Source organism: Mugil cephalus, chromosome 5 (genome assembly GCF_022458985.1).
Source record: "Mugil cephalus isolate CIBA_MC_2020 chromosome 5, CIBA_Mcephalus_1.1, whole genome shotgun sequence".
NCBI lineage: Eukaryota > Metazoa > Chordata > Actinopteri > Mugiliformes > Mugilidae > Mugil > Mugil cephalus.
Window position 1 is genome coordinate 18,810,500 of NC_061774.1, and position 26,285 is coordinate 18,836,784.

Below are 26,285 nucleotides of genomic sequence, written 5' to 3' on the forward strand. Positions count from 1 at the left end.
GCGGGTTTCATTTAAAAATCAAAGCGGCTCGTTTGCGTGCGTATTGTGAACTTGTCGCGTGAGGTTATTCCAGAAGGACGGTGGTCATATTTTTCACGTGACAGAACTGTCTGACCTCAGGGGGGAAAAGGTTAAGTGTGTCCGCCGTACATCATCGCGTCTGTATCTGTGTGTGTGTGTGCGTTTGTGTGCGAGTCATATAATAGTTGTTTGATTGCTTTGTGGGTGTGAGGGAATTGCTAGCACTCGTCAGGCTAATCAAACAGTTCCCACAGACAATCACAACGTGGCACACACCCCTCTCAGCAGCTCTGACACGTCTGCCTGCTATCTGTACAAACGTCATGAATTTAAAAGCTAGACAGGCGTAATGTGTGTGCGCCTTTTTGTTGTTGTTGTTTTTTTAAAAAAAAAAATAAAGGCAACATTGTCTCAGGAAATACAGGCCTTTGACAGGCTCACACACACACAAACTCCCTGAACCGCCCACACGCATGCACACAAAGGCACCCACCAACACACACACATCTGTTATAGGGATCCGGCCCAGCGGTGGATAAATGTGCCTTTCTGATTGCTGCCACAGACAGGACGTGATTGGCATGGCAGACCAGGGAATTAGCCAAGGTTTCCATGGTGACTAATTAGGAGGGTCCTGACTGGTGGGTTTATGAAGACAGATGACAGATCGGCGGTTCACTTCCTGCTTTGCAGATCGGGTGGTCCTATTGGCCAGAAGGGCCCCCTGCAATCTGAGACAGGCAGACCCTCTGCGGGCCACCCCGCACGTGTTCAGCTGTCACCGCACACGCATAAAATTAAACACAGATCTGAATATCGAGGCTCCGTTCCCCTGCCGCGGTCTTACACTCGGATATGTGCGCGCGTGTAAAGAAATGAGCACGTCTGACTGAGCACATATTTGCTGTATGTTGGCGCGTTGGCTTGACCGGGCCGATGGTTAGGTAGAAGCCCAGTATTCCCTCTCCGCTCAGGCACAGCTTCACGCGGTAAACACCACATGTGCTCCGCTGTAGGCTAAACCCACGCTTGACGTATGCATATTTAGGGAGTCATTCAGCAGACACCGCTTTCATGTGACAATAAACAAGTCGGAGGCACGCACACACACTCACACCCACCGTGTAGCTATAGGGCATGTGAGAGAGAAATAGGTGTGATTGGGTCCATCTGTGGCAGAGAAAGAGAGCGAGAGAGGCACAGAGAGAGCTCCATCTGTGGACACCTGCCCTTCCTCCGGGCTACTGTCCCTTTTTCTCCGAACTGCCAACAAGATCTGTGGTTGCACAGGTGCATGCTCGCCTGTGTGTTTCTCTTTTTTTTTTTTTTTGTTTTTTTTCTCACAAATCCGGGGATGTTCTGTGCGTTCATGAAACAATCTTATTATCAAGAATTTCACACTCTGATCTAGCTGAGTCACAGGAACAACAAACACTCAATAAGAGCAAAAATAAAACATTCCCCTCGTGAATGTGTAAAATAAAATAACATTTGCATTGTCCTTTTTTCATTCGCGGTTAGAAAGTGTAACATAGCAGTAATGTATGCGTCTTTAGTTCTAAGCAGTTTTCGGCGCAAGCCTTTTTGGCATGTCATAGCGGGAAAAGGGGGCAATTTATAATCGTGCGATGGCTCCACTGATGTGTTCCTTGTGGTGCTACACACGTGCATTTCCTGCTGTGACTAATTAAAAGAGTAGCTCGCAAAAAAGGTCTCCTTTCTCAAAGAATTATGCTCAAGGGTGCACAAATGGGAGATCCTTTTCTTCTTCTATTTTTTTTTTTTTTGTGTGTGACATATAACCAAAACTTCTGCTGCCAAGTGGTACTCACTGTTCCATTAATAATTGATGCTCCTGGACACGAGCAATCCAGCCTACAACACACCGCTGGACACCTTAAAAAAAATATATATTTTTATATACACTGCTAGGGGGGGAAATAAATAAATAAATAAATGATAACAGGTAGAGGAGAGTGAGCCTTCTTTTCCATTGCATTTTGCTACCCATTCTGTCTCTCCCCCCTTACCCTCTCTCTGTCTCTCCTTTTCTCTCAGTCAGGCACCAGCTCCACCTAATGGCCTCTACAGGTACTGAGGCATACATTCAGACAGGCTGACATGCACACACACACACACACACACGCTTTGATTAAAATGGCTGGAGCTCGATTCTGTTTCACCAAGACGAGCAGAGGTGGCTTGAAAGCCACGGAGGCTTCATGGATTTATTTGTTTATTTATTTTTTTGGGGGGTTTTGGGGTGTTGGAACGCAACCCATGCGCGCGGGGTGCGAGGCGGAGGGGGAGGGAGAGGACACAAAAGGCGAGGTGATTGGAAGAGGCACAGAGTGGGAGAGAGAAAAAATAGCGGAGCGATTGAAGAAGACGTGCGTGTCACGGCTAAACAAATAAGCATGTGTGGGAACAGATGGTAATAAAGTTCTCTGTTACAAGACTAGTGGCTCGTAGGCACACACACACACACTCTCGCGCAGACAGACACACGCGCCGACCCACACTCACACACGGACCCACACGCGCACAGCTTGATTATGCAGAGTATTGGGCCGTGAGTCATTAAGACTTTGCCTCAGTGAAGCTGACTCAAAAGTGAGCAACGGCAGCCGTCTACAAAGGCCGCTCGCTAGCCGTCATCTCCTTCTCCTTTCTCCCGTCTCCACTCCGTCCATCTGTCCCTGTCTGCCGTGCTCCCCTCTCCTTCTCGGTTTCCACCTATTTCGGCCTCGTTACTGACTTCCCTTCGATCTCCCACTCTCTTTTCCCATCCTGCTTCAGGAATAGTTTTTTTTTTTACCCCCATCGGTTTTCCGTCCCGTCGTCTCGAACGCCTGTACGAGCATGTGGTTGTGTGTGTGTTGACGTGTGAGGGCGATGTGTCCTCAATCACAGTGAAAGCATTTGTTTCCCCTCGGCCAGAGGAGATAGATTATGTATTTCACTGCTTTTCGGCGCTTCGGCTCTCTCCCGCCACCCCACCACCACCACCGCCGCCACCCCCATCACTCGTTTTGTCCTCCCCACTCAAGGTCAGTTGGAAGATTGCTTTCAGCCCCCTGTGTCCTCTCCAACGCACCATGTTTTATCGCGTGTATGGCCGCCGGTGCCGGCTGCGTTTGTGTGTAATACGCCCATGCATGTTGGAAATCACGGAACAAGGGGCCGCGTCTCGTCTTGTGCAATCAGTCCCGTCTCTCATCAGGTATTGTGGTTGTGTTTGTGCGGCTGGCTGATGGAAAAGCAGTCAGCCGGCAGTCAATCTCAGTTTTCGAGTCAGTTCTGAGGAGAAGCAAATGGAAAAGGAAATCATTAAGATTAAACACAGCTGATGTTAAGGTGTTGGGCTCTTCGAGTGTTTTTTTTTTTTTTTTTTTTTTATTGAACATACTTAAAAATGTTTTGAAAGGGCTTCCTGACAAATTTCATAGATGCATTTTCCTATATAAATATTTAATGCATTTATGGATCTGCAGAGTGTGTGTGTGTGCGTCTACTTCAAAGTGTGCGTCTGGTTTTTGTATGGACGGTTGGAGGTATTAATTTTCACAGTGGTGATTTGGGTGAGTAAAGGGCTGGCAGGCTAACTGGTGTTCTCAGCGTGTTTTTGAGTGTGTGTGTGTGTGTGTGTGTGTGTGTGTGTGTGTGTGTGTGTGTGTGTGTGATCAGTGAGCTGGCTGGTTTTATGCTTCACTACCCTGGCTGCTCATCCATGTGTGCCATCTGCATGTGGCGCTGCCATGTGTGTCACCTATACCCCAACACATCCCGCCCCTTCTCGTATCTTTAACCATCCCTCCATCCACACCTGACGCCGTCTCATTGTCTCCTTATCTCGGGCTCCCCTGCTTTCATTTAAAAAGCTAATTTATAAGAGGAGAAAGAAAACAAAAGCCGACATCGCAGTTCATTTAAATCCTTTCACTTACTTTGCGCCGCATATTAATAAAGGAGAAGAATATTCGTCGATGGCTATCATCATTTTTATCCACCTTTTAGTTTTCTTTTAAGCAAGAAGCCATCATGTCCTCCATCACCGCGGCCATGTAGGACGCTGTGTTATACAGTTTGTTAGCTATGCAACGCTGACAGTCTAAGTGATCGATCCACGCCAAAGCTAACTATGAGACAGATGAACGTGTCACAATTACAGTCAGGCTGAAGTGATGAATTGATTCCTGTATTTGTGCTGGAAAGGAGTTTTTGTCTTAGAGATGCCATCGTTCATCCACACAGCCTCATTATACCTTCTGGTGTAGCAGCGACAGCCGTGACTCATTGACTCATCAAGCTGTTGTTTGTAAACTCGAAACCCGACTAACCATTTTCCATTCCATTCTTCATCTTATCTAATGTTTCCCATTTCTCTGCTATCTCTGCCTCCCCTCTGCCGCTACCGCCGCCCGTCCACGTATCCTCCTCAGCACCTCCCTTCATCTTTAATATCCTTCTCCCCAAAGCACTGACTCCGGCTCCCTGAACTCTTCACCTCCGCTTTTGTTCTCTCTCCCGCATCTCCTCCCGCTCTCTCTTGAACACTCTCCTCAAGTCTGCGTTATTAGCATGAAAAAAAAAAAAAAAAAAAAAAGGAGGAGAGACTACCTTTTTCTCCAGCCCAGACTGTGAGTCACTCCGCCCTGCCAGCTACTGGCTGCTTCCCCCGGCTGTCACGTCGCGACAGATGTGAAACCGATTTTAAGGGACGGGGTGAGGACAATGGCTCGTGCGTTTTCGAGTGGCGCATCCAGCACTTTCAAAGAGCTGCGCTTCCGCCGAAGAGTGGCAGGTAGTTTGCTGTGCCGCTGTTGGAGCAAAAATGGGTCAAATATAGGATTGTTTCTCAAACACAGCGAGGAGTTGCTTCTGCAAAGGGAAACTGAAAACGAGGCTCCACTTGTAAGCGAAAGAGCTGTCCTCGTGCACTTCTATATATGCATTTGTTGTGTCAGGGCATACCTTATAGAGGTAATTCCCAAGCAGGGATACTTTTACCCCAGTCGCCAGAGGGTAGAGTGAACGGATAATGGTGTGGCGTAAAGCATAAATGGCGACGGTGTGAGTACAAAACGAGGTTGCGAACTGGGACTATTTTCATCCCCTTTGCTGTGCTGAAAGATATTATCGATTACGCGTGCACCTTAAATCACGGGGAGGACTTCAAGCCTGTCCTCCCGCTGACAGTAACGCATTACGGAGTTGGTTTTATCACTTTTGAATTACTTTGATGAACCCAGCGAAACGGCTCGCTCTCGAAAAAAAAAGGAAAAAGATTCATTAGCCGTCCGTCAATTTTGCGAGGTGGATGACACATCCGAGGAAAATGTTTTTTCACTTTTCCCTCAATTAAGCCGACATAATGTTCTCACTTCCACAAGGAGGCGATTAAACGGAGAAACATCACTGCTTCCATTTTATTTATTTATTTATTTATTTTCCCATTACGGCTTTCAGGCACGGCTCAGGAGGGATTTACTCACTCGATGCTACAGTGTATTCATTTGTACTTTGCACAGTAGACTTCCAACTTTGAAAAGTTACATAACATTTTATTTACATTACCAGTGTTAATCTCTTTCTCATTGTGACTCATCAGCGCAAAGCGCCTGCGCGCACAAAACACACACACACACGCACGCGCGCACACACACACTAGACAGTAGCTCCAGATGCTGTACTAAACAGAAGGTGTGTTTTGAGGAGACAGGGCACTGCGACCTTGCCTTAGGGATGATGACAAAGTGAAACTCAGTCCATGCATGTGTGTTGGTGTGTCTGTGTGTGTGAGTGTGTGTGTGCGTGCATGTGTGAGTGTGCTTTACTAATGACCAGTGCTTAAGGGGGAGATGAGGGGAGATGGGCCATGCAGCAGGGCAGAGGGGGCAGTGAAATGATTCCATCCATCATTCTTGATCACCTAAACAATGTCACACGGCACATTCATCTCTCTGGATGTGTGTGTGTGTGTGTGTGTGCGTGTGTGTGTGTGTCTTTCTTCCTTCCTCTTCCTCTTTTTCTTTCTCTCTCTGTCGCTCTTTCTCTGTCTCCTTTTCTCCCACATTGTCTCTCGTATTGACACACATTGTGACTCTCACCCTCTTGTCTGCTTAACCTTTTTTTTTTTCTGCGTGCAGAAAACACACACACACACACACACGCACACAGCTCTTTTAGACTGATGCCACAGTGATGGGACTGGCCAAATGCCAGCTATTGCACAGTTCCATTAGCATTGTGAAGGCCGGCCGTAGATTGCTATTGATTGACTATAGCTTCTATTCATTGGCCATTCAGCTAGAAGCCACATGCACGCGCGGACGCGCGAGAAGAGGTGTGTGAAACCAGACCGGAGTGTTTGAGGAGGTCAGGCTTTCTTCGGGGTTTGTGTTTAATTCTATCAGTTCGACGTCTAATGCGCTGTGCACGTGCTCGCGAACAAAACAAAACCAAAAAGATATCGCCTTATTTCGAGCTTGTTGCCTCGGAGAGATGGTAAAACAATCGCAGTGATTTAGCACGTGATTTTCTGCGAGACGGGCCCGAGCACTTGTAGCTGCGACGCGGACTTGAGGACGCCGAGCTTGTCAATGGCTTAGCTTCGGGTTTTAAACAAATCAATGCCAAGCGACTGGACCCCGGAGCCACTTCTTAATGAGACCCACTGCTCAGCGATCTCCATCCTCTCCCCCCTGTCTCCTCCTCCTCCTCCTCCTCCTCTCACTCTCTCCCCCTGCGTGCCTATTTCTATTTCGCCCCGCTGCTCCGTTTCTGTCGCTCACACTGTTTTTATTTTCCATCGCTCCCGTTCCTCTCACCTTTTGCCCTTTGCCTGCCGGAGAACACGCTCGCCGACACACGTCGAGACACCTCAAACTAAATTCATACATCTGTTTTACTTTCCTAACCCAATATCTCCGCACCAGCCGCATCTGTTCCTGCCCAATCTGTGTGTCACAGCGGGGAAAACTGTGCTTCTATATCCAATCACAGTATGCCCTCTCCATAAAAAAAAAAAAAAAAAAGGTGTGGGACGATTGAATAAAACCCATCGCTTCATAACACGCATACTATTGCTAATGCTTACAGCGCAAGCGTGCGCTCCAACAGCTGCATCTGTTGTGCGCGGGCACGCGTGTGTTCCTCTGCGCACGTGTGTGCGTGAACACGTTGAGGGGATTAAGAATGTAATGCAGGATTATCCAGCAGGTAGACTTCCCACTTCTTCTGCCGAGGAGTAGATGAGGGATGAGGAGGGAGAGATGGATGATCGGATGGATGGACAGAAAGGTAGAGAGGAAGGGATGTAAGATGGGGGGAAGCAGTGGGCCGGTTTATTCACTCCCACAGCACAGTTAATAGCGTGAAGCGGGATTTTTTTTTAATGCAAGACATTGTTTTTAAAATTAAAATATTGTCTTTAGAGATGTTTGAAAAAGGTGTTAAGTCATTTCTGGGAAAGCAAAAAAACGAAAAGAAATTATTGGTGGAAATTTACCCTTCACACCTTTTCTAATTCGTTCCGCATGCACAAGTAATTCCAGGATGATCCACTTGTCTCTGTTGTTACTCTAGGAACAGCAAACAAACTAGCTGCAGATGATCTAAGTGTTCTAGTAGTTTCACATTGTACAGGCAAGTCGGAGATCCAACTCGAGGCGAAGGAGTTTAATGATTCATTGACACGGCGCACTATTTATTTATATATATTTTTTCTACACTGCGACGCACTGGAAGCCAGTGCCATGTCTGAAGAAGTGGTGCAAAAGAAGAAGTGTGTGAAAAGGGGATATGGCAAGGGAGCGGAGGATCGAGGTTCTGCACAAGTGAAGGATGAAATATTGAATTTTCTGTACTAGTAACGGGAGCAAACCCTTCCTCCGCCTTTTTTTTTTTTTTTTTTTTTTTTTTTTGGTGTATTTGTTTCAGCGAATCCGCCTTTGCTCTTTTTAGTCAGGGCTCTTAACATTGTTACCCGCAGAAATCACTGTTTGAAAATAACGGCACACATTCAAATATAATGAGGATTGAGTCATTGCCATTGCACCGTTCAAAGTGTTTTTTATTTAGCACGGCATACTGCTTCAAGGTCCCCACTGCCTTAACTCATCAACAATTGCCAAGTGTTAAATAAAACATGAGACATAAGAGCAATGTGAGCAAAGGAGTCCGTGTTCCCCATTTATAGCCTGCGCGAGCCGGTCTCTCTCTCTCTCTCTCTCTCACACACACACACACACACAGACACACACACATGCAGATTTGGGGAGGTGGGTGCAGGGTCTGGATCTGCAGCTTTTTGTAACCGTTTTGGACTAATCCTAGTTTTAATATGTCTCTCACAGCAGGGAGGCCTGCCTGCCTAATAGACGGCGCAGATTTTTTTTTTTTTTTAATTACGTCGAATGTGTGTTTCTGAGCCAGCGTCATGTGTGTTTTGCAGGGAGAGGGTTTGAAGGGTTTGATGCGAGCTCCGCTTTGACGGCAGTTTGTTTTGCCATCGGTGCACGTGTTAATGAAGTTTAAAAAAAAAAAAAAAACTATAGGAGGGGTTAAGAGGGAAAGGACACGGGGAGGCGTAGAGAGCCTATAGACACAATATTCACACACAGATGACGGATGAACACACACACACACACACACACACACACACACACATCCAGCGAGTGAACCCTTGGCAGTACTTCTTCAGTCTGTTTGAAGTAGCGTCTCACGGGAGGCTATGGGACTGTGGCAGTGTTTCACCCACTCAAACACACACTGGCTCGCAGGGAAAGAGGGATTGCAGAGAGAAGAGGCAGGCGGAGGAGACAGTGGGAGGAGTGGTTCTCCTCAAAACACACTCCAGCTTGTCTCATCCCTGTCTCGCGGTGTCTCTCTCCCTCTCTCTCCCTCTCTCTCTCTCTCTCTCTCTCTCTCTCTCTCTCTCTCTCTCTCTCGGCGGCCACAGACAGGGAGCGCTCTGAGAACAGGTTGAGGTTGTTTGCAGCCACACGTTTCTTTCTCTTTTTTTCTTTTAAATCTTTTTTTTTTTTTTTTTTTTTCCCCACCGTGCCCGTGCGCTCATATCTCACTCTATCACACTCGCAACCGACTGGGTGAGATTGAAACAGCGCACTGGGGACACAGCGAGGATATTACCCAGGCCGCATCAGCAGCGGCATCAGACAGGAGACTTGCCGTTTCATTTTGTCGCAGTCTCAATTAGAATAGCCGGCCGGAAGGAGATGACTCCGGTCGGCGGAGCTGAACACAGACACCAAAGCTTCCTGATAAAAAAGCCACCCCTCAAGAATATTTTTTTATTCATTTTTTAAAAAAAAAAAAAACAGCTAGGCCTCTCTGACGGACGATCGCTCCTCACTGTCTCCTCTTTGAGTCTTTTTTGAGCTGCGTGACCCGATCAAGGCCGCACAAATTTATAGCACCATTTGCCGATTTCAGGGTCAGTAACATCATCCTCTGGGAACAAACTGGAAATACAAGCAAATATGGTGCAGGACAAATAAAGCAGGTAATCAAAACACGCTGGCTGAGTGAAACAAATCAAAGGTGGTGGTGGTGTTTTTTTTTTTTTATAAGTACAACTTTAAAAAAAAACAAAACAGAGTCAGCCAGCTGGGCGGCCTCATGTTTTCTCAATATAGTGTATAAATACATGCATAAAAAATGACAAATGCACAAAACTATCCCACCTAACCACAGCGCTACCCTACTGCTAATCTGCAAAGCTATCATTTTGCTCCTCATTGCGCTGTTCTTCACACTCGGTTTCCATACAATCCCCCTCAAACCCTGTAATTTTCTCGTGGACGAGGTGCTGCAACCAGCCATATCTCTTATTTTCTGTCATCGCTCTCTCATACTCATTTCTCCAGACCTCCCTCCGGTGTCCCCTGATACAGCAACAAAAGCAGCTAATGGAGAAGGAATGTACCTACACACAGGCACAGATGGAGAGACGGGGAGAGGGAAAAGGCTGAGGGACATAAAGGAGCGCGGGCAGAGGAGACAGAGGGAGAGAGCCATGTAGAAACAGAAGGATGGAAGCAGGAGGGGAGCCACAATCTTGTACGGTGGCGAGGAGGAGAGCGTAAAAAGCTCTCAGTCATGTTGCCAATATAACACCCTTGTTCCATGTGTTTCCACGGCTTCTACTTCAAGTTGTAAAGTCTTAGTCTGCGCTCACTAGTGACAGGCACATTTAGGAATATGTAGGGTTGGAAATAACTAACTAATGCATGACTTACGGAGTGTTGAAATTGTCTAAGAAATTGTCTAAAAATAGTCAAAAAGGATGCTTGTCTGTCGCCCAATCAACATTAGGTCAATTAGAAAAGCTCATTTTATAACATTTTTTTATTTATATTGATTCATACTATACTTGCATGTCTCATATTTGCATCCTTTTAAATTCCATTTTGCTTTCCTAAAGTGTTCGTATGCAGGATGCGCGTAAAACAAAGACACGGATGGAACGCTGAGATGCAGTAATCATGAATTTTTCATCTGCGTTCTAAAGTATACACAAAAGAAGTGGTCAATGAAACAAGCAACGTGTGCAGACGTCATAAAAATAAAAAGCTAAAATGCTGCGCTTAAAAAAAAAAATTGGTTCTGTTGCTCATATCTATAATAAACACATTTTTCTACACGTGTGGAAAATCGTGTAACACACCCTTAATAGTTACAAAACCATGGGTTTAAAACCTTACCACTGCAGCTTTAATGCTGTAGGAAACTTTTTGCAGGAACCATTCAGGATATTCTGTTGCTGGTTCGGTTATTACTTACATTTGCATCACATCCTGGCTCTTTCCCCAGAATATTATAGTCATACACGGGTTTCATTTTTGTCCTTTTTCTTTTCCATCATGCCTACAATAATTCTCCGGTTATAGTAATTTTTCCGCTGTACATAATTTAGAATAACTGATATCTCCTAGCCATTGTGTGCTCTTTAACTACTGGAATGATGTGGGTTTTTTTATTTTTTATTTTTTTTATTCCCCCCGTTCATTTCCTCACCTTTCCTCTCTCCAGTCCTTGATTTTTTTCACATCCCTCTCCTGCCCTTCACCTTCTCTGCTCTCATTCATCCTCTCGCTCTCCCTCCAGTTCTAGAGGCTATTTTTTTTTTTCATCCCCACTTAGCTTTTAGTGCTCTTCTATGCCCCACTCCAGGGGAATCCACCTCTTTCCAGACACAGCCTTATTTTAGCAACACAAGCTGGTCCTTGGAGAGCGTTGTCAGACCTCACACACTGTACCGTCTGCCCCAACGTGTGTGTGCGTGTGCATGTGTCAGTGTATGTGTGTGCGAGCGTGTTTCTAGATTTGCATGTATGTGTGCATTTTTATGATGCTTCAAGACTGACAGGACATGCAGTGTCATCAGGAAAAGAGCCCCACGTGTTTGGAATTTCAAATATGTTCTTCCGTTTCTTCTTTCTTTCTTTTCTGGAGCAGTCAAAGCCACAGGTGAATTATTGATGTGAGAGGGAATTGCCGTTCTACCTCAGATCTCCCACCTTTTTTTTTTTTTTCCTACAAAAAAAGTCTCTGGAAGGAAGGCTAGCATGAAATACTGAACGTTCTCGGTCTTCTCTGGAATTCTGCAGCGAAGAAGAAATCGTGTCTCTCGGAGCTTGCGAGCCTCCCTGTGTGCGTTTGTGTATGTGAGTGAGTGGACATTTGATTTTTGTACTGTAGAAGAAAAGAGAACTAATCAGCCATTGTATTTCCATCCGTCCACTCCATGCTTTCTCCTCTTACCCCGTTTTCGATCCTCAGATCAGCAGGTAAAGCAGCATTGGGCTAGTAGCTCTGCAGCAGTGGAGTGGGGAGAAAGACTGAAGATCTTCAGAACCATCACCGAGGGCCATGTGCCTTGTTTTGTCAGAATTACAAATTCCCCGACACCCATGTTGGAGGAAAAACTGACCTACATAACTACGGACCAGAAGAAAAAAAAAAAAAAAAAAACACCAGTGGCCCAATTCTCTCCTCCCTTATTCTCTCTATCTCTGTCGCTCCCTCTGTAGCTGCTCTCTTTCTCTCTCATTTCGTCACCCCTCGTTTATCTCTATCCTTTCCCCGACAGCGGCTTGGTGAGTTATCACCCCTCATTCGGATGAGAGCAATGGCGTGTATGTCTGTTTTTTTTTCTTTTTTCTTTTATCATAAGTGTGTGCTTTTCTGCGCCTGCGTCCTGCCTGTGTTTGTCTGTGTGTGTGTGTGTGTGTGTGTGTGTGTGTGTGTGTGTGTGTGTGTGTGTGTGTGTGTGTGTGTGTGTGTGTGTGTGTGTGTGCGCGGCCGGAGTTTCTAAAATGGTTTGGTCGGCAGAGCGGGGGGTGGGGGGTGGTTAGGTGATCCAACCAACCTGCTACTAGGTAAACACCATCTGTTCACACCCCCGTCCACCCCCCCACCCCCCACCCCCAACACCATGACGAGAATAGAGTGATCCAATTGCACCTCTTCTCACGCACCTCTACCATGCCAGGTTCACACCAAGGTGTGTAGGCAGGTAGGTAGGTGTGTGTGCGTGTGTGTGGCACTGATGATAGACTGGTTTTGTTAGATTTTGCAATGTGGAACAGACACAGGAAGCATATTTTTTGTTTATATCCCTTACCATTTCTTAATCTCTCATCCTGTGCATGTGTGTCTGTGTGTGTGTGTGTGTGTGTGTTTCTGTTTCTGTGGGCGTGCGCGCTGTCAGTCTGTCCATCTGTCTTCTTTCTCCTTCTCCCACTCGCTCTCCGTTTCTGTCTCAGCCTGCAGTAGGATTGAGTCAAATCAATCAATTCGGGTTTCTTGGGCAGACCAGTGGCATGGCAAGGAATTGACCTTTTGTTTCAATTTGTGTGTGCGTGTGTGTTTGTGTGTGCGTGTGTCCGTGTGTTTGTACACAAAACCGAGGGAAGCAGTCGGAGCTAAGTCGCTATCTTCCTCAGTGCTGATGGTACCATCCAGCGTGGCGGTGCCCTCAGCTAGCCGCCGAGGATCACACACACACACACACACAGAGCTTTCCACCCTCAGCTATAGCAGATATGACAAGTACACGGACGGTGAACACAGCATTAGCGAGGCCCTGTGCCTTTTTTTAGCTTTTATGCTAAGCAGCATGCCATTGCAGGCTTTCCATTTTTACCCGACTGGGTATTGAGCATATTGAGTGAGTGCGTTAGCCTGGGTTAAGTGGCTGTGCTTAAGGGCACAACAGCACTGCTGCGATCACTGGCTGCTCCGGTGCAGCGTCGGAACGAGCCCTGCGAAAGAAGATAAAGGGCTCACGGAAACACACACACACACACACTGCTCTAACTGAAGGGCAACACACACACACACACACACACAGACGTGAGAGTGAACGGACAATGTGTGGGGAAGAGATGTTTGATTTTCTGTCATCCCTTTGTTTTTGCCAAAATGTCAATTTGTATTTATGTCATTTCCTGTCTTTTTTTCCCCACACTCTCATTTATAGATTTCAAAACCTTCTCACACACATACACACACACATGCGCACTATGCCAGATGTGGGCTGACACTCCTCATCTATCCAGAAGGTGGGGGTTTAATAGAGATTTATAATGATTATCAGGAGACTGGGGAGGAATATATTCTAGCTGGCTGCTTCAAAAAACAAAAAAAAGAAAAAAAAAATCTACCGTTCGAGGGCACGGAGCGGTGGAGAGAGAGAGGACAGAGGGAGTTCAGTTGAGAATACCTTTTGGGAAGCATTGACAGAGAGCCATAAACACGTAAATCCTTGGTATGCGTGTGTGCTGGAGGCTAGGTCACAAAAACAAAGCCAAAAAAAATTGAGGAGCCAAAGCTGCTGAGGCTGTAACCGGAGGGCACGGTATTGAAAAGAGATCTGCCGCGTGTGTGTGCGCGCTCTCTTGATGTGTGCTGTTCGGTGTGTGTGTTTGCAGGGCAGCGGCAAGAGTACCCGCTACTTCCTTTCTCCGTGTAGCCTCCATAATATCACGATAATGTGCCGTGATTCCTCCTGCTCCCGGACCCGGCGCGCCCCTCCAGAGATTTTTTCCTCTGAGGGTTTTCTCAGCGGATTGAGCCTTCCACTCATCCGCCGCAGTCTGTCCGTCCCCTTCCCGGCGCTCTCCACTAAAACAGCTCATAATTATTGTCTTAGCATCCTTCATGTATAATTTATCAGCTGTTTAAAAGTGGAGGTGCGCGCAATTAAATCTAGGGGGAGCTTCTGCCGTTTCCAAAACTCTCTCCCTTTTAATAATTCCTCCCCTTTCTCCCTCTCCCTCCCTAGCACATGTGCGGGAGCTTTCAGTCTCGTCCTTTCTGTGTTATTCTTTTGCTCCGTTGTGTATCCCTCTTCCCTTCTGTCTCGTTCGCTCAGTTTTTGAGTCCATTCTGCCTTCCCCCTACCTTAATATCTAAATATGTGATAGAAATTGGACGCATCACGCAGAGGTGTTCTCTCTCTCTTTCTCTGTATCCATTTTCTTTTCATCTTTCACTCTTTTGCTGCCTTATTCCCTCCCTCCCAAAGAGAAAGGAGAGGAGAGGAGAGGCACAGAGTAATTGGATTCCCCCTAATAGCGAGGGTAATGTTGACAGTACATAAATCCTGCCACTGAAATAGCGCCTCGTTTATCTTCTGATTTTGCCTCATTGTTTTTCGGCGCCTGTTTCCCACCCTCGTCTTCCTCCCCCTCCGACTCCCCTGTATATGTTATCCCTCCATCCTTCCCTGCTTACCCCTCCCTCCCTTAATCTCCCCCAGGGTCTCATCAGGTAGCCTTGATTGTCTAGATGGGCCCCGTATGGGACAATGCATCTACATAAATTGCTCGACACGGTTCGGTCGCTGCCAAGCAGATATTGTAAGGAACAAGGCGGGGAGGAACATAAAAGTCGAGGCGCAGATAAAAGGGAACACGCGCGTTGCGTCGGATTTGTGGCGCAACATAAGGCGCGCAGGAAACAATGAAGGATGCACTTGACTCCGCTCCGTGCAAATAAATCTGTTCCTTCTCTCACCCAGCACATTTTTTGCCTCGGCGCTTTCATCTGGTTTCAAGGATGCTGATACTTCAGGAGGACTTTAAATGGCATTCAGTGTCAAATCTGCAGGTCTGCGTGTCTGCTGAGCAACCACTCACTTAAAAGCGTGTGCAAATCAGCTCCGCAATATTTATGCAAATTCGAAATTGCCACGATTTGGGATCACACCTCTCACAAGAGACCAATTTAAAAAAAAAAGAAAAAAAAAAAGAAGAAGAATCTGTGCAGCAGAGGGTGAGATATCCTGATTTTTACTTACTAATAAGGGTTGAGCCCTAAGACACTGGATCCTTAGTCAATAATTAACTTAATCATCTTCATAGCATCTCTTTATTATGTGCCTTCCTAACTGGAAAACATCCACATCTGCTCCACAAACTCCGGATTCGTAACGCAGAGTTGCTGTTATAAATGTCTCAGAGCATCACTCTGATGTCATCACAGTTATTTTTTTTTTTTAGACTCTGAGTCAAACAGACGCAGTTGTTGTGCAATTTATAGAAGACTTACAACATGACAGAACAAAATGGTATGCTTTTTAAACTGTGATGAATGTAATTAATCTTTATCATTATTATTTTACACATATACAGTACACCCACACACACACATATATATATATATATTCACACAATTATTTAAATTTCAGAAAATACAAGAATCAGCCATGGCTAAATAAAATAAAAAAGCTGCAGGTAAAACAGAACAATGTAAAATTGAGAAGATGAAAAAGATTGTGTTGCCATAGCTCCTCCCCTCCTCTAAATATCTAACAGCTTCATCAATAATTGACAAAGTGTCCAGCAGCTGATCAGCTATGAACGGCCCTTTATAGCAGTATTAGGAGCCCATCACACACACACACACACACACACACACACACACACACACACACACACCTCCACCATCCTCCCTTTCATGCTCTTTCATGATCCATCTCATTGATGCCGAGTCCAGGTCAGGTCAGCTAATCAATCACCTGCATGGCATTTGAATTGTTTGGTCTTTCTACAGGCTGCCTGTGTACTTGCTCCTCTGATCTCCTCTACCGCAAACACAGAAACACTGACAAGGTGAGCCGCGAGAGAGGCAGCGGAAAAGCACTGCGAGCAAACGACATAGGTTCAGTGCGCATCTTGGACATTTGATGCTATCGACAACGACGAGAGTAGCAGCGCCGAGGTCAAGTCGCGCTCCTTGATCCTTCTCGCGAGTCAACTCGTCGCCTTCCGCGCGTGATAGCCTTCGAGAACAGAGATGAGAAGATGATGGAAGCTGTGTATAATTGAAATGCATCATTTTTTTTTTTTCCCAACTGGCCTAGCACACATGAAAACCACCTCAAAAGTGTGTATGTAGGCCAAAAATGTAACATTATTTGTTGCTTCCTCGGGTGGTCCGCAGCTGCTTTTAACACACTGCACAGCCATTTAATTGGATTGTCAATCTGGGGAAGCCCACTTCCTGCTCTGTTTAACGCTCTCACATAATAACACGCCGCAGCCCTCAGGCGCTGTTACCTTAACCACACATCATAATCATATAATAATCAGATTTTATCTGTCGCTAAGGCAACTCTCGGGTTAGATGCTAAATACGTGTTGACAAGAGGATAAATCTAAAGTAAATGAAGATGATATAAATGCGCGGAGGAACGGAGGAGAAATGGAGCCATTTTGTCTCATGGTGCTGTTGTCCCACCGTCATGCCACCGCTCCCCTCTGCTCCCCTCCACTCCTCGTGCTGAGCTCTGACATCTTTCTACAACCAATCAATAGGTCACGATTCTTATTACACCCTTCCACTTGACGACGCTGGTTCCTGGTCGTGCACACAAGCAACGCGAACACCTACGGTAACTTTAAAAAGAAGACTCTTCCTTTTTTTTTTAAGTGATTCACAAAGCTCTTCTGCGCATCCCTTCTTTGACGGCTGCTTCCTCCTCTTCACCTCCGCTCAGTGGCAAGCACCTCCAGCGCAGTCACAACCACACTTTCCTCCCTTATAGCTTACACCCTCCTCCCCCTCGTCCAGTTTGCCGTCCGTCCCCTCCGCCCATTCTGCTCCTTCTTCGCACGGCCTCCTCCTCTCCCCTTGCCCCGTTCTTCTCATTTTCCACTTTGCTGCTCTTCCCCTCATCAGTCAGTCAGCCCGCGGTCTGACAAAGAAGCAGGATCTGATGAAAGCTGCCAGACTGTCAGCACACATCTCTTCACCAACACACACATGCCCACACTTTACATACAGCAAAGGGCAGGAAATGAAAAAAGGAAAAAAAAAGAAGCTAAATATGGCATGAATGCAAACAGCGCATCCAGTGCATGCATATTTGCTGATTTCCATTTTAATTTCCATGCGTTCACTTCTTCTAAATAGGTCTTACAGGCCTGCTGTCAAAGAGGAATCCTGCTAATCCTCAGACATGATTGTTTTGATGCTATAATTGGGGAACATGTGTGAGGAAAGAAGCTAACTTTAAAGCCATTGTTTGTTGTTTCAAATTCCAGAGTTTTTGATCTGGTAGATGCTATCTATCCGACAGTTTGTTGTTTTTTTTTTCCAAGGCTGCCACCAATTATTGCTCCTCTAAGACTGAATCTGCTCTCCAGAAAAGCCATCACACTGCGTATTCAATTTTCACATTGTTCTCAAACTCAAAATTGTTATTGCACTTGACTCTAACCGTTTTTGCTCTCTTTGCCACCTTCTGCTATGTTTGACTGGTATATAAACTAGTGTTTACTACGTATTAGTCTCAAAAGCATTGGGAAAGGATTTAGCGGACTTGATGAAGCGGCTTTGAAAAGCGAATTTCGCCGCCACATACTCAGTGGTATCAAAGGAGACATAATTTCTCTTTACTGAAATGAGTTTGATTCCATCTCGTCTCTTGTACCGCAGAGTAAACAGACACAGCAGGCCTTTGGTTTGGCGCACTGGCGTCTTGTGGGAGTTGGTCTGTGAGCAAAGATGAAAATATGCGCAGTTTGATTCTGAGGGAAGATGTCCTCAACCCTGCCACTTTTTCCCTTCAGCTCCGTGTCTCTTCCCGCGCTCTGTTTTCATCCCATGTTCCCTTGTTAGCCTGTGTTCTTCGTCTCCAGGGTTTTCAGAGGAATGAGTGGGTGATTGGTACGGGAAACTTTGGCGCGTATGTGTGTGTGTGTGTGTGTGTGTGTGTGGAAATATGCGCGTGCTTGAAGTGAGACAACGTGACGGAAAGCCGAAGGAATCGATGTGCAGTTGTTGCATCTGTTAGCTTCAACAGCAGGAGTGCATGGGTGCGAAGCCAAATTCGGACCCTGCCGCCCTCCAAGTGCGGCGCACATGCGTAGATTCCGTTCTTGGAGAGGAATGTTTGGAGATTTATAGAAATAGGATGAAGGAAAACGAGAACAGCCAGTTCTGGCCTTATAGGAGTCAATCTGTTCCCCACTCTATTGTTGGTTTAAAAAAAAAAAAAAAAAATCCTTCACGAAAAGGGGGCTCGGCTTCAAACTCAGCCCTATTCTCTCTACTCTTCTGCAAACGCTTCCAGTTAATCCACTGCCACAAGTGCCATCGAGCCCCTTCTGCTGCTTCCGCACTTCCATACATGCATGCGCGCTTTTGGCTCCGTTTCCCTTTTCTCTGGACCGCATACAGCCATCCAACACTTAACCCCGCTGCCACTCCCTTTGCTTTTTCTCGTGTAGTCATATGCTCGAGTTTCTGAGTCAAACTGGCAGGAAAGGGAACTTGTCTTTGTGCGGAGACGTGCGGCATCTAGCATGTGTCATGCACAAAACACGATAATTTGCCCTGATTTTCTGTGGCACGGCGCAGACAAACACATTCAGAAACTCCACATTTTCAGCCAAAAGAAACTTTTAGAAAAGCATTTGTTAAATGGATCATCAGTAAATGAGGCGCTGCCTGTTAAATGAAGAATCGAATAATGTGCAGTTAACGATAAACAGAACCTCATCATCAGCGTGGTCTAATGATAGTCTAATTGAATTTTTTCATGGCAAAGAATTAGAACGATCATTTTGACAGTGTGAGCCACAGGCTACGATGCAGCTCTGAATCGTCGATAAAAATAGCAAACCATTTGGATCTCTCTTTTCTTGTTTTTTTTTCTTTTTCTTTTTTTTTTTCCCAAGCTTTAATATTTAGTGTTTGTTGTTTCAAGATCCACTGTAAACCGCACTGGTGCATCAAACGTACAGTATAGCGGCCCTTTTATTTTCCGCTCCAGTAAAGAACTGATTAAAATGTTCTCCTCTCCAACACATTTTAACCCAGACGCAGATTAAATTTTCACTGCAGAGAATATATATATGTAAAATTCTTTAATGAATTGCATTTTCCCATTCTCTTAAGAGTTTTCGGAGCCATTGTGCGCTCTGGAGCCGCTACCAACCGCGCCTCCAGATGTGACCCAACTGAGGCTGCCTCTGTCTCGGGGCAAATTGTACCAGATGGGGGTTGTGGAGCAGCTAGAGAGATGGAAGCAGGGGGCCTCGAGGCAAAGAGGAGCCCTGTGACATTGAGGGGCACAAGTGACCGCGGAGCTGACAAGATGAGAAGTGATATGCCCTCACCATGCCTGTCAGTCACGCCACCTCATTAGAGACGGAGAGAGAATTCAGAGGGCGGCATTGCACCGCTGGTATTTACGTTAGAAAGAAGTTTTTAGTCGAAATTACAATCATGCGAAGGCTTCACCACTGTCAAGAACCTTAGTTCAAAGATTGTTAAATTAGCATGCTGTATATTTATCCGCATAGCAACGAAGCCTCTGCCGCTGCAGAGGCAACCGGTACGGATATTTGGTGCGCAGGCTGGATGCAGAGGAGGGTGAACGGAGGAGGAGGGTGTCGGGTTAGGGTGGGGGGATAACGTGGAAGCATGAAATATTAACCCCTGGCTAAACACCCAAGCTTAGCCGTCTGTGAAATCCCACTGTGGACAATTCTAATACGTGCATTCATGAGGGAGACGATAGGGCCTTGTTGCACCGCCAGATGGGAAGTGTGCATTAAGACGCTCTCTCGTGTATTCATACACCCATAATAGGATCTATAAGACGAAAATCCCAACAGTCATTTAAGTAACGCAGACGGAACAATACTGCAGGATTCAAAAAATACTTGCACGCACGCACACCCTCCATCTCTCGCGCGCACACTCACAGACACAACATCCTTTGCCTCTGAAGCTAAATAGTTGATTGATGGTCTAAGCTGTGAAGAAATGCTCTCCTTTATGTCTCTAAAGGTTTGTAATTGCTGCAGTGAAAGGATGCTCGCTCGCCTGGAATATTGATCCTAATGGGATTACTATCCTGCACCAGAGAGAGGGTGATGGAGGGAATAGAGATGGAGGGAGAAAAATAAGAGAGGGAGATGAGGAGGGGGTCCGAACAGAGAGGTGAGCAGATAGACGGACGGAGAAGCGTGGTTCGTCCTTGCCCTCTTACATTGATCTTTTCCGTTTCGCCGCAATCATTTGGTAAAAACTTCCGCACAGGGAACGGCGAGGCATCGGCCTGGAAACCAGAGAGGGAGAGAACTGGGAATAGAAATGCGGGGAGAGGGAGAGGGAGAGGGGGCTGATTCTCAAGGGAGAGATCATGGAGGGGCGATGGAGCCCGCCTACCTCCCGCTCCTTTGGGACGGTTGTTTTTGTTGTGGATTGTTTCCGCGGGAGTTTGCGTGCAGCTTGAGCACCGGCGAACAAAGTGGGTTCAAGGAGTGTGTGGAAGGGATAAGTTGAAAGATTGTTCTCAAAGGAAGGACTTATGTAACGGCTGAGCCCGAGGTGTAGCGCGGATAACACAAACTCGGATGGAGAGCGACCATATGCTCTCGGTGACCATATTGTAATTCTGGGAATAGTACAGCTCGCTGCCTCCCCTGATTATTTCCATCACTGTTGTGATTTCACCCCGCCTTCCTCATCTCTCAGAATTAATCAGCATTGAGGGCCATCAGCCTGTCCGTCATTCTGTCCATTCGTCCGACTGCCTGTTTGACTGCAGTAACCCCAGATGGGAGGCTTGGCCATCAGTGTGGGGCCAGACTGTCCTCCACAGCTAATTGAAACGTTATGAAGGGGCAAACTCGTGGAATCGTGCGTGTGTGTGCGTGCGTGTGTGCGTGTGTATCAGCGTTCAGGCTGACCATAATGTCGGTCATCTGCCTGTGTTGTGACTAACTCCAGGCTCATTCCATGCTGCTGAGCCCGAGCACTTAGCGGCGCTCACACAAAAGTCACCTTTATGAATAATTATCAGAAAACCATTACGTCCGTTCAGCGCCTCTTGATGTCCCTCTGCGGGAGTGCGTCTTTTCACAGAGGAATGTGTGTTCGCGTGACTCATTGTTTGGCTGGCTTTGAAAGTTTGTTTTTCTGCAGTTGGGGAAGGGGGGTGGGGGTGGTGGTGGAGGAGTTCGGGGGGGGGGTGACTTTGCTGAGAGTTCGAAGGGAGGAAAGACGCGAGGATTATCCAGACAAAGACGCAGTTGGGGAGGAGGGAGCGGAGGTCTGAGAAGCAACAACAAGACAAGGCAGTAATAATCAACTGCAAACTCACTATAAAAAAAAAAAGAAAAGTAGGAGAATATTCCCTCATCTACCTGTTGTGAGCGCGCACACACTCGCACAGACATCTCTCTGCCTGCCTTTTGGGTGATTGTAAAAATGAGTTTTCAATACCTTCAAAGGTTTGTAATGCAGCCAGCAATTTCATTTTGACAGACACACTTCTAAAGGTGCAGGTTTTTTTTTTTTATTTTATTTCAGCACAAAAAAAAAAAAAAAAAACTTCACAGTGTGTGTGCGTGTGTGTCCGTCTGTGCTGTGTGTGTGTGTGTGTGTGTGTGTGTGTGTGTGGACTTGGTAGTGATCAGACTCCCACAGTGCCGTCTCAGCCTTTAAGAACTGCAGGAGACTTGTAGAGGACAAAAAACAGCATGAAAGAGGAGGGGGAAAAAAGGAGAAAGGAGAGGAAGGGCAGTGTCGGGTTCACTTTCCAACTGTATGTTTGCATTACTTTGCGAAACTACACTTTTTGACAAGGGGGCCTGCGGCGGCTGATTATGAGAGCGCCGGCCCACGTCCCACTGCTTTGAAATTGCAATTCAACACGATAAGCAAACAGGTTTGGAATGTGTATGGCCGCACGCAACTTTCAAATGGACGCACAACATTGTTTACACGGATCGGCGTCAGTCAAACGCGTCCGTCAGATGGACAGTTTATGAGCCATGTGTCAGTTCACACTCCTGTTTGGAGAACGTTTAAATCGCTGCTGACACCAGCAGATGTCAGTTCGGTCCACGTAAATACGCGCAGGTGTTGATAACGTACATCCATTAGCGTTGGCTGCAGATGGTTTTCATATATGGTACCGGGGGGAAAAGGTCCAGGCATTGAAACTAAAGTGAGGATGCTTTTGAAAGTAATGTATGAGCAGCTTTTTGCCAGTTTATTTAGTGCAAATATTCATTAAGGAAAAAACAAAAAAACATTTCATGTGACCACCACTTCCCTTTAAAACAGGACAAATTTTACCAGCTACACTTGCGCGCAGTTTTTCTTGCCATGTGTTGTGTTCCAAGTATGTTGGAGAACTTTCCGCAGATCTTGCCGTGGAATTACTGTCTCTTCATGTAGTCCAGACTGACTCTGTGATGTTGAGATCCGGGGTCTCTTCGGGGTCAGACCATCTGTTGCGGAACTTCTTTGTCGCCTTGTTGCTGAAGATAGTTAATTATGATTTGGACTGGGTGTCTGGGCTAGTTGTCATGCTACGGGATGAACATCAGATGCCTTCCCTGATGGCTCTGCATTATAGATAAGGATATAAATATCTAAAGCGCCACGGTATTGTACATTCAGAGGCAAAGGCATGCACACATGCCATTAGAGACATCACCACTAGTGTTCCTGCAGGTGTTTGATCCTGTACATCAGACCGATGGCTTGGCAATGATCGTTTATGACACAGGCAGCCACGGGGAGCGCCAAGGGCCTGTGAGGGCCACATAGTCTCATTCTGGCATGACATCATTGACTGTGACCTCGGAGGCAGGGCGACGCTAACGGCGCAAAATGCCTCGTTTGATAGAGCGGGAGTTGAGAAAGATGAAGATTATGATTTCTTTCTGTGAACCATTTAGTGCATTTGTGCTGTTGTGGAAGGCGGCACACTGTGTAGAACAAACACACATCTGCCTCTTAGCTGCTAAAGTACTTTGTTTGGATTACAAGATAATATTAAAAAGCCCAAAATGGAGCCGTTCGAAATTCCTATGTACAGATGAGCCATAAAAGCTGACTTTCTCGGTTAAAGCTGAACCAACCACTGCTTTGCTTTGCGTATACGGAGTGTTTTTTTTTTTTTTTTTTTTTTTTCTGTTGTTGTTTGTTGTTTATGTAACAAACTCTCGTTCTCCGTTCGTAAGAACTGCTTACTGGAATCATGTTTGGGAGAGAACATGAAATTATGAAGCACAGCATCAATTTTGAAAATTGATTATGCAAAAGCAGTGCGCCCATAGAAACCAAAACGTTAAGCTGATCTGATCTGTCAGGGTCTTACTGGCCATTTTAAAGCGTTTTAAAGACAATGTTTTCTGTCATTCAGCGATGAACAGCTGTTGCTATCCACTCGCCGTGAGTAATGGTGAAAGTTAAATCCTCCACTTCCTAAAGCAACCGCATTACACCGTCTCATATAGCGTTCGAAGTTTTTCAATAGTGACCCCCCTCCTGGATGGCTTCGAGTAGGAGATGGGGGATCCATAGGCGTAAATTATCATTGATTGATGATAACTGGGAGACAGAGTAGATTATGCCAGATTTATGGTGTCTGAGGAAGAGCCATTTTTAACTTGGTGATTATGACTGGAGGGCTCCGCAGGTTGCTCCCGCGTGTGTTTATATGTATGTGTGAGTGTGCATATTTTCCAGGACACAGTACCCGGAGACTGATGTGCCTTGTGTGTAATAAAGAAGCAGTATAATGAGATGCCTAACTTTCCCTCTTTGAATGATATTTTACATTAAAAATGTAAATTAAAAAGTCCCCCATCACCGCGCCCCGACCCCCCTCTCCTCATCACTATGTCCAAAACAATTTTCTGCATGGCTCCCTTGCGGTAGTGGGATTGAGTGCATGTTTGCGTGTACTTGCATGTGTGCGTGTGTGTCCATTCTTGTCTGGACCCTAACTGATTGTGATTGCATTTCCATCGGATTTTCTCCCGGCGAGAAGGAGAGCAGAGCCCAGACGGAGAAATGGGATCAGAGGGGGGAAACTCATCTCCCCTTCCCAGACGCAGTCCATCCCAGAGTGTGTGGTCATGTCCACGTACACACACACACACACACACCGAGTTGTGTCCTCTATTACTTGGGGTATTAGCATTACTAATGAGGTGTGAGCGAGGGACAGAGAGGCAGCAAGTGGAAGACGAAAAGGAGGTGGATCAGAGAAACAGAGCGGCAGAGAGGAAGAGGGAACTATCAATCTCTTGCAGTGGAATCAATGAGAAAGGCTGGAGAGGATGGCCGGCAAAAAACGGTGAAAGAGGTGGAAAAGCCAAAAGAAATGGAGGAATGCAGGCAAAGTTTTTTTGCATTTAAAACCATCTGTTCCGTCGTGTGCGTCTGTGGCCCATGTACATACGTGTGTCATTGCACACATATGTAAGAGGCTACTTATCATGTCTGGTAATCCAGGAGGATTTCACAGTCCATTGAGAGGGATGAGAGGATATCCCAACTAACAATGGCTTTAAGAGAGGCTTTTACCCTTCCTACTCGTACCGCGTGTGTGTACGTGGGTGAGTGTCTATTCAGGATCAGGCTGCCACTTCAGAGAAGTTGCACCCATTGGACACCTGTTCTGATAACTCAGCATTGACAAGTGCTGCCTACACTGTAATTTCCTACACAGTGTGTAATGCACTAGTAATGAGACACCCTACAGTCTGCAGGTGTGTGTGAGGTAGCGTGTGGCAGCGTGCGTGCCTGTGTTCTACCCCCCTCCCTCGTTTGTATCTTTGCTCCAGATAAACCCATTGTTCCTCCCCTCTAACCACCATTTTCCAAAAACTGCTTAACAGTTACACAAGTAATCTCTCCTTCTTACCCATCTCCCAACCCCGTGTCTCCATCCATCCACCCATTATTTCATCTGTTTTCTCCCCTCCATCTGGGGCTCCTCTAACTTTTTTTTCCCCTTTCCCTGCAACTCATGTCTGCAATCACTTTCTTTTTTTTTTCATTCCCGCCCCCGCTCCCCCCCTTTCCTCCTCTTCCTGCACTCTTTCTTTTGTCTGTCATAGCTGGATACAGCGCAGTCATTTGCTGCTACAGTCTATAGCTAGGAGCCCTCTCGCGGAGATAGATGCCTGCCTATGAAAGACATTTGTTTCCTTTACTGTCACAGTGCAATAATCAGCCGCTCTAACGTAATCAACATATTGCCCTTGCAGTAAATACAGCTGAGCAAGTGGGTCTGTGCGCGTTTTGTGTGGGCATGTGAGCCTATGTGTGTGTGTGTGCGCGCGCAAATGGGAAAAGAGTTCGGGTATATTTTTTGTGTCGTGTGTGTGTACCTGCTCTTGTGCAGATGTGGATGGATGTCTATGCATTTTTTTTTTTTTTTTTACTTGGCAGCGCATACAAATGTAGACTCTCATGCATGTGTATGCCACGTGACAGAGAAAGATGATTCTTGGTGAAAAACCAGTTTGTTAGCGAATTAGAGTTAATTAGCCAACTTTCAGTTCCCAATGCTGTAATTGGGCCCATTTCTCTCTGTTTCCTCCAGCTGGCGTCTCTCATCCACTGCGGAGAAAGGGGAGAGAGATAGAAGGGATGAGTTGCAGGAGTTGGTGGGGTGTGTGCGTTACATGTCTGTAGGGGTCTGTGGAGTGCGAGCGAACCTACCCCCCGGGGGTAAGAACCACTTGCACCGGGATCGAGAGAGTAAGAAGTATTAACTGAGAGATAATGACGAAAGGAAGGCTAATGGGAATGAAAATGCAAAAGAACGTGTGAGATGAGGGCGGAGAGGAAGCGCAGGAGGGGGGAGGGGGGGATGACAGAGATATTGAAGGATGAGAGGAAGGGAGGCAGTGAAATCATAAGCCATTACAAATTGAGGGAGAGGGGCACACCGCGGCAGCAGTTTGGAG

The 26,285-nt window shown here is 46.3% G+C and overlaps 1 protein-coding gene across 6 annotated transcripts in view; it reads left to right on the top strand.

The window, feature by feature from the left end:
• tenm2a (teneurin transmembrane protein 2a) overlaps positions 1–26,285 on the top strand; it is a 199,958-nt gene that overhangs the window by 99,790 nt on the left and 73,883 nt on the right. The window lies entirely within an intron of this gene.